Genomic DNA, 13,352 nt, shown 5'->3' with positions numbered 1-13,352 from the left:
GCTTTATCGTCGTGGTTTGGGGGTCGGTAGTAGATGCCCACTGTAAGGTCCTGCTTGCAGACGACCCCTCTGATTTTAACCCAGATGCATTCAATAGAGCACTCACAATCACCATAGTTGACTTCAATACATTCGAGGTTTTCCTTAATATGGAGTGCGACTCCTCCACCTCTTTTTCCCTGCCTGTCTTTGCGAAACAGCCTGTAACCGTCCATCATGATTCCTCAGTCATGTGAGTTGTCCCACCATGTCCCAGTTACTCCTATGATCTCATAACCTTCTGACTGGGCACAGAGCTCCAGTTCCTCTTGTTTGTTTCCCAGAATGTGTGCATTTGTATACATACACTTGAGGTGGTTGCTCCTCTGGTGCACATCTTGGGAGACAGCTAAGGAACACCCGTCACTGCTCTGGTTGGCCTGACTTACTCTCCAGTTGGATGTGGTGGCATGAGCATTTCTGTTTTGGACCCCACCCCTTGAGTCCTTCAGTTTAAAGCCCACCTCACCAAGTTAGGCAGCCTGTTGTGGAAGATTCCCTTGCCCTTTCTAGACAGGTGGATTCCATCCCTCCCTAGCATGTTATAGTCATCGAAGAATGCCTCATTGTCATAAAAGCCAAAACCCTCACGATTGCACCAGTCACATAGCCAGGAGTTGATATGCATTATGCACCTATTTCTGGCTACCCCCTTCCCTTGAACTGGCAAAATGGAGGAAAAGATAATCTGGGCATGAATGTTTTTCACTTGTACCCCCAGGACTTGATAGTCTTCCTTGATTTTACCCAGGTTTCGGCTTTCAGTGTTGTTCATGCCTACATGAAATAGTAACAATGGATAATAATCCATTTTCTTGATGAGTTGTGGCACCCTCTCGGCCACGTCTCGAACCTTAGCTCCTGGAAGGCAGCATACCTCTCATGACTCCCTGTCAGGTTGGCAGATGGGTGCCTCAGTACCCTTCAACAGAGAGTCACCCACTACGAGTACTCATCGTTTCTTTTTACGGTGTCCACTGTGCGTTGCTGGTACAGTTTCCCCTTGCAGGGGGCTTTGCAGGCCTTGCTCATGGGTGTCCTCAGCTGTTAAGGCTTCATATCTGGTTTTGATTTTGATGGTGGAGGGTGCAGATTGATGTGGAATCCTGCTTTTTGTGAGTCACCAGGGTCCAAGGTGCCTCATTCTCAGTGGTGTCTGCCACAGGAACATGGCTCTGAAGCCACCTATCTATCTCTGTCTTGGCTCCTCTAATACTGCGCAGCCTTTTGACTGTTTCCTGCAGTTCGGCCACCTGACATAACAGATCATCGACCTGTGTGCACCTTATACAGGTACTTACCTCTTCATCAGGGGAAGGGTTTGGGTGCTTGCTGCAACCTACCGCCTGTACTGATGTTTCTTTTCTTACCAGATCCGTCTGGGTGCACGCGTCAGATGTCTCAGGGGCTTTCTCTGTAGGAACAGTGGTTTTGGCCCTGAGGCGAGTTCCCACCGTATTGCCAGAGGCTTAGAGCACTTCCCTGGGCTGTGGGCCTACAAGTGGGTTGCAGAGCCCTGCCTGTGCGAACTGCCGCGCCACACCATGCCCTTCTGACGCACCACGCCCTTCTGATGCGCCACACCCTGTTTGCCCGTCCTGGTCGCTTGCGCTCCCTAGGGGACATTTAAATCTCCCACCATTGCTCCTGGCAATGCCCACGCCGCATCAGCCGCACATCAGCCTCACTCAGGAGAGCTGCTGGCTCCTGATGGGTCCCTCTGCTCGCCCTCGGGTTCCCCAGGCTCCGAAAACCCCCTCACCTGCCCCAATCTAGCGCTGAGCCACAGGACTTACCCTTGCTGCTGCTGTGGTCCTCACCAACTGAGTGCCGTTGGCAGTTAAGCCGCGTTTTCATGCTTGAGTCCCTTAGACACCTTAATGGCCCTTCACTGGACCAGCTCCATTATATCCATATCTCTCCTGTACTGGAGAGTCCAACACTGGACTCAGCACCCCAGACATGTCTCACCGGTGCTGAGCAGAAGGGAAGGATCACCTCCCTCAACCTGGTGGCAACGCTCTACCTAATGCATCCCTGCAGGCTGTTGGCCTTCTCTGCTGCAAGGGCACATTGCTGGCTTGTGGCCAGCCTACCATCCCAGGAAGACCACCAGGTCCTCTTCTGCCAAGCTGCTCTCCAGGCAGTCAACCCCCAGCCTGTGCTGTTGCAGACCATTGGTCTGGGGCAATTTTTAAATCTCTTTGGCAATAAAGGGATACTCTCGGTTCTGCACCCTTTATGTGTGCACTATGAGGCAGTCCCACAGATAAACCTTTTCCCTCTCCCCTGAGGATTGGACAAGCAGTGCAGCAAAGAGGAGATTTCAGCTAGCTACTGGGAAAGACATCTTAATGCTAAGGAAAGTAAAGCAATGGAAAATCATGCAATCGTGAAAATTCTGTCATTGGAGCTTAGGCAAGTATCTAACAGGAATATAATAGGCCTAGCTGATCCTGCTTTCAGGCAGGGGAGTGGATTAAATGAACTTTCAAAGCCTTGCTGTGGTTCTCTGCTAATTCACTACACAAAAACAGCGGCATCGATATTTGAAAAACCTTACCCTGTTATTTGAGGTATGGCACCTATCTTCGGACACAGTGCTGAAACACAACTACTTATTCCCAAAAAAGGCATTTTATCGTCTACTCCTCTGCAGGATCCTGGTGTTCTACAAACACAGACGATTTATCTTCCCAGGGTTCCTGAAGATGAGAAGGAAGTATTGCCTTCTACATTTACTCATGGTCATTGAGTCAAAATTGCCAAAACAAACCATAGACTGGTTTCTCATTTGAGACACTTAAGAACAGTTTTTTTCAGCATCTAAAACATATCTTCAAAGCACAGTTCCCATAATAGTGAGTATTCAGCATATCCCATATCAGATTCCAGTTGTCAGGGTTTCCAGAAAATCAGTTACCATCTGTGAAAAGTTTTGAGTTAAGTGACTAGCCCAGTGTTACATAGGAATGATGTTCAGGAGAATAATAACAAAATCCATAATAGCAACAAAATCCAATACCAGGACAACACTGTTTCCCAAACCACAGTACAATCCTTTCCTATCTTGAAATCCTCTGCCATCACCCTCCAAATTCCACAGTTTCTGCAATGAGGTAACCATGATTCATCCCACAGCAGGTCCATCCTCTGCAGTGAGGGAAAAAAAAAGAAAAAAAACCCACCAGTCTGCGGTCGTGCAATTAGAAATTGGAAGATAATGCACATAATGGACCTGAATTACGGCAACTTTAGTTCTGGCATTCCTTAGCCTGGCTTGGCAATTATTAAGATCTTCTCTTATGGGTTTATTTTTTTTACTGTTTCAAGTCATTTCTTAGGTTTTTACAAAAGCAAATTGGAAAGACAAATTCCTCACATGGAAGCAGCTGATCCACAGCTGGGTAAACAGCAGAACTGGAACTTTTGTGTCCTCAGCACAGTGCATAGAGAGACACTGGCAGAGCTGCTAATACTGATATGCTGTTATCATCAGATGGTTTTTGCATTTGCGTATCTTCAGACATGACTCGTGTGTTCCACAGGAAAACAGTGGTACATCTTCTTTTCTTGAAAAAGATACTCTTTGGACAAATTTGCATCTCCTTCTGTCCCTCCAGCTTCTCTCCCTCAGGTTTGATTAATTTTATAGGTATACCAGCATACTGGCTATCCTCCAGATATAAAAAAATAAAGCCATATTGTTAAAAGAGCGTCAGTTGGCTACATTTGTCTCCATAGATTTTAGGGACAAATAACCCACTGTGGATCTCTAACTGGATAGGAAAGCTAAGTACCTTCTTCCTGAAACTGTACATAGTCTCTGTGCTGATTGCTGAATCTAAAATAAGACTGAAAGCATAGAACTCCGTTCTGATCTTCCACAGGTTTTATATACTTCCAATTACACTGACTCCTGTAGAATTATTTTCAGATAAGTAACACCAGCAAGTAACAGTAGTGTTATACAAATACTTTTTATCATTTAAATATGTCTGTTTTCCCATGTTAAAAATTCACAAATGATCTAATACATATGTCTACACATAAAGGCCCAATTAATTTCTTCTTTTTGACAATGTAAATCTCTTACCTCAATCAAAGTCAACATAGAGGCACTAATAAAACAATTAGATCTGAAGTACTTCTGGTTGTTTGATAACTTTAGACCTACATACAAATGGGTCTTGGTCTTCCAGTTTGAAATATCTACAATAACTGAAGAAGTCTAATGCAATTCCCTGCAGAAGAAAAGAAGCCAAGGCTGGAAGTATTGCATTTGGGATGTAGAAGCAAGAATCACAAAATCAATCATCCAGAATAAATGATATTATTATTATTAACATCACTCAGAAGCTGTGTGAAAGAAGACAAGCTGAAAGGATGTGTTTAAACATGCCAAATGTGTTTGGGATATCTCAGATGCATTTTGCTGCCCTCAGATACGAACTGATTGTTTTTCTATTTAGGGCTAGCTAACCTACAAAGCAAGTCAGTACACTGGGAAGCCAGGAGAAAGTATCAGAAGAAAAAAGGACATGTTTTTGCCTGATCGTTGCTACTTACAACTCCAGTGACTTATGGAACAAATCTGTATAACATCAGATTTTTACAATTTCTTTGTTTCTAATGACTAGGCAAAATCCCTAAATGAACTAACTCTTATGGAAGGCTTTGAGCCAAGTTCAGGGATGATGTAGCCCATGAAACAGCAACAATAAGCAAAGGGACCAAAATCTGATGCCACTGATCAAGCTGGGTGGTATGGCAGGAACACCAGTCCTTGAATGGCAGCAAATAAAGCACATCTAATTGGTATTTGAATCATATCCCTACTTCTTACACCCTCAGCTGATATTTGTGCTACACACCTGTGCACACATTTACTACCACACATGTTCTAGTACTGTTGTTGCTCCATTAATGGTGCTTGATCTGTAATTCGTACCCACTGTTTTGCTGCTCACCAAAAGACCATCATGTGCCTAAGAGTCAAGAGAGTTAACATCTCCTTGATACACTGAAATGCTCTGCTCACCACTATCAATCGTCAGGAAGATCTGCACTAACAAATACATGAGATTCTTTAATTTAATCTGATGGAATGGTAAAATGGCTGAGGCTGGCAGGCACCTCTGGGGAGCCTCTAGTCAATCCCCTGCCCGAAGCAGGGTCTGTTACAGGTGGTTGCCCATGATCTTGTCCAGTCAGGTTTTGAATATCTCCAAGAACGGAGACTCCACAACCTCTCTGGGCAGCCTGTGCCAGTGATCAATCACCCTTGCATTGAACAAGTTTTTTTCTTATGTTTTAGTGGAATTCCCTGTGTTTCAGTTTGTGCCCATTGCCGCTAGCCCTGTCACTGAGCGCCACTGAGAAGAGTCTGGCTCCATCTTCTTTGCACCTCTTTACCCAATCAGGTATTTTATACACATTATTGAGATCCCCTGGAGCCTTCTCTTCTCCAGGCTGAATAGCCACAGCTCTCGCTGCCTGTCCTCATATGTCAGATGCTCCAGTCCCTTAAATATCTCAATGGCCCTTCACTGGACTCGCTTTAGTTATGTCCGCACCTCTTGTACTGGAGAGACCAGACCTAGCAGACTGCACCCCTTTGGAAGAGAGAGGATTCTTATTCTGCACCCATGTGTATGGAAAATCAGCACCTTTCTCTCTGGGAATTAGTTTGCCTCTTCCACGCATTTATTCTTTAATTCCTTCACAGGTAGAGAGTTGGAAGCCTTTCTGAAAATCACCTGATGAAATATATTCCCTTGGAAAAGAGAAGGCCAAAGCAACGTACCTGCACTGAAGGTAGGCATACCAGCTTCTTGTAGCTGAAGTTAGCTTTAACAAGTAGCCACAGCAGTGTGGTCATAATGATATGGATCTCAGTAGAGAACAGCAATTCAAGTACAGTTCTGGGAATGTATATGTTGCCAACTTATGCTGAAGTCTGGCCTGGCCTGGCCCATATTATCATTATCCGTAAGAGCCCCAGAACAGCTAGAGCGAGAATGACTCTCTGCACAGTACTTGCATGTTAATTTGGCTATGTAAGCAAACACCTTGTGTCTTATCTCTTCTTGGGATGACCTATACTCTTGGGCCAGCCTCCAGGAAAGCCCCATGTCCTGCACAGAGAAACCTCACCACTGTTGTCCCTCCATCTTTGCCAGGTTGTGCCTCTGATACAAATCTACCCAGGTTAACACAGGAATTTAGTTAGGGGAACTGGATCTGTAGATAAGAGAAGTTTTCCTGGCTTAGTTGTTTGGCTACATTGCAACAAGAATACCTAACCAGAGAGTGTTTCCTGTCACTAAAGGCATCATTGAGGAATGTTTAATTCTTAGCAGAACTGCAGTTCTTTTTCTACACAATCCAGATGATATAAATAAATAAACCATGAAATGTTCAGAGAAGACAAATCACCAGTCCATCAAAATCCCTGATAAATTAGTTCAACAGACTGGACTACAGACATGTTCAATGAATCATCATCACCAAGAGTAAATAAATTCAGATTAAGCAAAACTTGATTGAATCATGCTGAAGTTTGGCACTTAACAAAATAGACCAGTCTGAAGTCTCACATTAGGAACACATAATCTCTCAAGATTTATGAGTGGTTTTGCTCACCACATATGTTTCTAGGTTACTGTTTGCTGTGTTGAGAACTGGATGCTCTGAGTGTACAAAGGTTTGCCTGCTATTACTCATTTTAATCTCCAAGAAACTATTCTCCTTGCTCCCCACTTTGGGGTACAGAACAAACTTTTACAGTAGTATAATTCCTAATTGCTTCCTCTCCTGCAATAAAATTCCCAGTTTCTCCCAGGTTGTTTTCGATTCCATCTGATCATTCAATGCTGTTTGCTAAGACATCTGTAGCATGTTATGATATAGCCAAAATGCAAATGGACCGAAAACTGAACTCAGTCACTTTGGTTCAGCCATTGGAAAGAATCCTCAACTTTTTAAATTCAGTGACACTGTCCTCACACACTGGTCATTGTATTAATCTAGTGGTAGCTGCATATTAGGAACAACACATGTCCATGGAAATCTTTTAAACCACAAATCAAGACAAGAAATAACTTTCCCACTTTTTATCAATAATTACATTTGTTTACTGTTTATATTATGGCAATATCCAGAGGTCATAATGAGGGTGGAGATCCAGACGTGCTGACTGCTATGGAGATGGGAAGGTAAAGTCCTTTACAAAGCAAACTGAAAAATCATAACCACTTGAAAATCTGACCTCAAGTTCTCCTCTGGTGTAATAGCATAAAACCCTCAAATATCTTTGCATTTAAGGATTTCTTTGTGCTGTAAGTATTGGCTGGGGATAGAGTTGGTGTTATTAACCTTATCATACTAAGAGGTATAATATGCAGTACAAGTTCCAGACTAACAGTGGCAGGGACTCTCCTTTCAGCCTTGGATAGCAATCATACTTCACAGAATTCTTAAAACAACAAACCAGGATTTACCAGCCAGCATCATGGATTGCAGGTCAACATTGTCAAAAGTTGATATTTATAACCTGAGTGTTATCACACAGGCAACAAAGCCTGGTGTCTTTATCCAAGCAACTGGGTGTATTTTCATCTGGAAATATTGATCTTCACCTATGGCCCCATCCCATGTTTTACTGAAGGAAGTGATACAATCTTTGGAGTGCCTGAACAGCTATGTCCCAAACAGTTACAATTAGAGTTATGGCTGAATTTTAAGTACATTCAGTACAAGTCAAAGTGTGCTCAACGTAAATAGCCTCTACAGCTATAGAAACAAACAAACGAAGATGTTCATAAAAGATTAATTTTGTACCAAAGTCCTGTACTGAAGGCTAAAAAGTGCTGGTGGTTACCATATAAGCAGTACCTACACACATATATGTAGATGCACACACACAAATAATATTTATTATGTTACGACACGGCTCTGAAATAAGCCTGTTCATGGTTTCTCGTGAAATACAAAAGTAATATTCACTGAAGCAAACATGCCCTTCCTGAACCTGATGCTCCAGCCCATCCGTAGGGCAGACTGGACTGCTTTACAAGGCAGCTTCTTCTGCTGGCTGTAGGACATCGCTGAGTCAGAGCTATTGATGAGGTCCCTGTGATGCTAACTTAACCCTTTAAATTAATCCCAACAATACTGAGAACAGAGAGCAGAGTTGCACTGCTGCTTTCCCCACTGCTACACCTGCGAGAAGGCTGGCTGAAGTACATCTTAGCACATGTTTTGTCCTAGGAACTACAGAGAACCAATCTGCAAAGCATGTGTCTATGTCAAGCTCTCTCCAGAAAATATGGCACAAGGTGGACATCCAAAAGAAAGCACGGCTAGTGTGTGCACTTGGCAGGGGACACCAGGAAATGAGAACGGAAGAACAAGGGGCAGTGGACTAGATGAGAAGGGAAGAAAAACCCATGTACCAGTGGCACAATCACCACTGCATCTCAAACAGCTCTTATTTCCAGACACAGCAGCAATACATCTGCTCTGCTTGTGGCAGATTGTGTGAGTCACAAATAGGATTTCACAGCCAGTGGCAAACTTGTGAGCCATAAAACCCACTCCCTTCAATTACAAAGTGATCACCTCACAGCAATGTTGTAAGGCTTGATCAACTGATATTTATAGAGCACTTTGAGATCCTGAGCTGAAAGTAACTTTAAAAGGCTACAGATTTTTCATAATGTTCATAGACCACCTGCTCAGACCAGAAGCATTCACTTTTAACATCACTTGAGCCGGCCACCAATCTGATATCTCCACAGGAATTTCCTAAAACAGATGTGGCTGTCACATTTAATCTCTCTTTCACTAGGAACTCTGAGAAAAAGGAACTCCTGGAAAAGGAAATAAAACAAATTGCATTAAAACTGATGGTGAGAAGAAGCCCCGTAATTCTGTTCCCACAGCTCATGGATTCTCCATCTGTACATTTCAGAAAGCTGCCATAGTGACTAACTCTGCGAGCTTCACAAATTAGACCTGACCTAGATTCAGTGAAGTCTTTGTTCAGCAGCTGGTTAGTGTAATATTCCAACTTCAGCGAAGTTCAGAATTGCTCCACAGAGTAGCAGTTTGAAAAGAAAAACAAATAAAATGGAATTCAGGTTTTCTTGTGCTCACAACATGCTGGCCCTCACTCCACTTTATACCGAATGAATCAGTCAGCGAGACGAATGGTAAAGTTTAAACTATTGCTGGATTCTCATAATTCCATAGTATACACTCTTGAAAAAAATTACTTCATTATTTCCTCTTACTCTTTATTATAGGAATAACAAACTCCAGGAGAGCAAACAAAAGCATGATCCTCAAAAACAGAGGTGGTTATAATTAAGTGTATCATTAAGTGCTTTGTTGAATTGAGGTTAAAAAATTTGAAGTTTAAAATCATGTTAGCTAAGGATAAAACAGTTCAGAGGCTTTTTTATAAACTGATCTGAATCATATGAAACTCTTCAGAGCATGGATCTGGACTGGCATGCCTTCAGAATAAGGTTTCCCATGATGTTTTGGACTTTCTGCATTGTGTATAGAAACTGAGCACAGATGTCCCAACATGTTTCAGAAACTTTAAAACCTTTTTTTTCCATGATAGAAGTGGGAAACATTAATTAGAATCTTATTTAGTGATTTTTTTTTTAATTGGCTTGTTCTTGTTTTAAATATAATCCAAAAACATCGAAGTGAATCAAATCCAAAGGAAATAGTTTCTTGATCCTTCACCCACCAGTGAGATCTCTCTCTTAAAAACCAGAATATAAGGCATAAAAGAATGTTCATGCTCTTGATCAGACCCTCAGATAGATAGGCAAGTCTGACCTTTAGGATAAACGACAGCCCAAACTGCCTTTGAGATACATTTCAGGAAAAGTACTACCATTGCAAAGTTACAGTGAACGGCTCAGAGATGGACTGTTGCTGCAAAGAGTTCATTAGTATTTTCAAAAGGGGTGCAGGGTGCTCTCCCATTCAAAAATTCAGACATAAGCATTATGCAGGCTACGAAAAAGTTTTTAAATTCCTTTTGCTGTGTGAGCAGTTATTAAAGAATAAATGGTTAAAGTTGATTGATTGTCTGTTTTCCACTAAGCCAAATTTTTTTAGAAAAACTATAGCAATCACAGTAAGGATTTGCTTGGCACAAAATCTTTCTCTTTGTGCTTTAGTTTCTTACAAAAAAAAGAAGTTGCTGGAGGCAACACCATTACAGAAACATATTTTGCTGGCTGCATTTAATGGTCATGTATCTCCCAGATAGTGCCCTTCCAGGCTATTTGCTACAAACATCTCAAGGAGAGAGAGATTTATCTTAAATTCCCAGCCGACAAACTCTGCACGTGGTGGTTTATGAAGCAGTAGTGAATGGCCCACACAAATTGGGAGAGACTACTCACAGCGCCTGCTTTGGGAAGCTTCAGGAAACGGGCTAGGTGTGTTGTGCCTTTCACTCGCTCCCTTTTGGCAACGCTGGGCAGTGAGGGTGTACCTGTGCTGCCAGTTTGGGACCATTCCTCTTCAGGCCCATGCTGCTATTTCTTTAGTCGTCCAGGAGCCTTAAGCTTCTTCACATGCAGGCTGACTACAGAGGCAAACTTTGCTCTTCTCTTGGTGGAGCAGCTGGTGCACATAAAGTGGAGACTGAAGAACTTTGAACACTGAAGGCCCCAATGCAACAGCTAAATTCTTCACAAGCAATATGAAGGTCAAACAAAGGATTTGATGTTGGGTGGCTTCATAAAAACCAGACAACGCTGCTATTTCATATTGAAGAAGCTGAGACCTATGTTTAGGAGGCAGGAATCAGTAGCTTCTGCATCTGTGCTGAGCTGCACAAATATTGGTAGGCGGAAAGGGCTGGAGCACTTGATGGTCCTCTATGATCAGAGCTGGGTCTTAATACTTATGTTAGCTCCCTAAAATCTTTCCACTCAAATCTCTATGACCTCAGCCAAAGATCCAGTAGAGCTTTCTCTCAAGCTAGAATATGGCTGCAGACACCACATATTGCAGCGCCAAGCTGTTTGGGCAGCCATGAGGGGTGACAGTGGCAACTCAGGCATGGAAAGCAGATAGATAGTGCATCTTCTGCTCTCTCCCTGCAGAAACACCTTTGGGAGGTGCAGGGAATGTTGCTGGTATGCCTGCCTTCCATTTCCTTTGCTTATTTGTTTTATCTCATTCATTGATCTAGCTGGGCTTTAAGGTTTTCAGTTGTAAAATAAATACATTTGGACAGATGAAGTGTAACATTCGCTTATGCTCCCCTCATTTTTTTAAGGTTAAGCAAAGACGTTTATGATTCCAAGCTCTACTTGGCCCACTGCAGACTACCCTCATGCTGTGTGGATGCTGGCCATGAAATGGCGGGCTGTACCCAAAGGGTGGTGGCAAATGGCTCTTTTTCAAACTGGCAACTCGTCACAAGTGGGGTTCCCCAGGGATCAATATTGAGCCCAACGTTATTCAATATCTTCATAAGTGATTTGAATAACGGGATCAAGTGTAGCCTGATGAAGGTTGCAGATGACACCAAACTGAGTGGGGAAGTAGACACTCTGGAAGGGAGAGCCACCCTGCAGGAAGATCTGGATAGGCTGGAAGAGTGGGCTAACAAGAACCTTACGAAGTTCAACAAAAACGAATGTAAGGTCTTGCACCTGGGAAAGCATAATCCAGGAGTGCAGCTCAGACTGGGATCCACCTGGCTGGAGAGCAGCTCTGTGGAAAGGGACCTGGGGGTCCTGGTGGACGGGAAGCTCAACATGAGTGAACAGTGTGCTGCTGCGGCCAAGAAGGCCAATAGGATGCTGGGCTGCATCAACAAGGGCATCACCAGCAGAGCTAAAGAAGTCATTATCCCACTCTACTCAGCGCTTGTCAGGCCACACCTGGAATACTGTGCTCAGTTCTGGTCCCCGTTATACAAAAAAGATGTGAACAGGCTGGAGGGGGTCCAGAGAAGGGCCACCAAGAGGATCAAGGGTCTGGGAAGCTGGCCATATGAGGATAGGCTGAGAGAGCTGCGTTTGTTCAGCCTTGAGAAAAGGAGGCTTAGAGGTGATCTCATCACCATGTCCCAGTACTTAAAGGGGAGCTACAAAGAAGATGGAGACTCCCTTTTTACAAGGAGTCACATGGTGAGGACAAGGGGTAACGAGTACAAGTTACTCCCAGGGAGATTCTGATTGGACACGAGAGGTAAATTTTTCACAATGAGAACAGTCAATCATTGGAATAATCTCCCCAGGGAAGTGGTTGACTCTGCTATGCTGACCACTTTTAAGACTCAGCTGGACATGGTGCTGGGCCATCTCATCTAGACTGTGCAAATTCTTGCCTAGAAAGGTTGGACCAGATGATCCTTGAGGGCCCTTCCAACCTGGTATTCTATGATTCTATGAAATGATCAGTCTATCCTTGCCAATATTTCTAGTGACGAGGCTGGGCAACAAAAGGCAAGGGCAGGCTGCCTGGCTGGACTCTTCTGCAGAGCACTCTCAGGTAGCAGCTGAGGCAGGCCAGGTAGAGCAGAGAGCGTGCTGGCGAGGTCTCTGCTAACAGGGAGGGGGTGGAAGGCAGTGGGGCAGGCCTCATGGCAGGGTATATGCTGTATACTGTGACTATATGGAGAGAAGAATTGGACACTCATCAGAAACTCATCCAAAGAGCTGGGAGGAGGAGTCACTGGCTTAAGAAATTGTGTTCAAAAGCAGAAGTACAATTTCAATGTTGTTACTGTTTATTTGAAACAGAGGATTAGCTAAGGGTCTCTCCCAAAAAAGTCAGGAAGTGCCAAGAAAGAAGAAGATAATACTGATCCACGTGGCGGGCAATGGTGGCAACACTGGAGCTGGCCCACCATCGTAACACTGAACAACCCTCACCTGAAGCTTACTAACCTGTGTAAAGTATTGCATGGCCCTTTGCGGCTCCAGGAATTTCGGACAGTCTGTGAGCTTGAGTCAACTAGCTCGAGAGATTTCTCCTGCCCTTCTGCATGGTGGCTTCATAATCAAAATCAGTTTTCCTCCCAGACTGAAACAGGCACAAGTTAAGAGGGGTTTTCTCATATTCATGCTTTTTGTGTAAAATGTTTCCAAGTAGGGACTGCTCCTCCTGCTTGTGTTCAACTTGTTTTCTTTATTTAAGATTGAAATTCCTGTGTCACAGATATATATATCTATGGAAACAAGAAATGATCTCAATTATTCTTTTTAGAATAAAGGGCCCAGATTAGCTTTGGGTGAGCTTTTTCTCACTTGCTTAGAGCAAGT

The sequence above is a fragment of the Nipponia nippon genome, unplaced genomic scaffold (assembly GCF_047370975.1).
Source record: "Nipponia nippon isolate SJK-2023a ecotype South Korea unplaced genomic scaffold, ASM4737097v1 scaffold_1, whole genome shotgun sequence".
NCBI classification, from domain to species: domain Eukaryota; kingdom Metazoa; phylum Chordata; class Aves; order Pelecaniformes; family Threskiornithidae; genus Nipponia; species Nipponia nippon.
The sequence above is the reverse complement of the archived record's forward strand: the minus strand, read 5'-3'. Positions refer to the sequence as shown.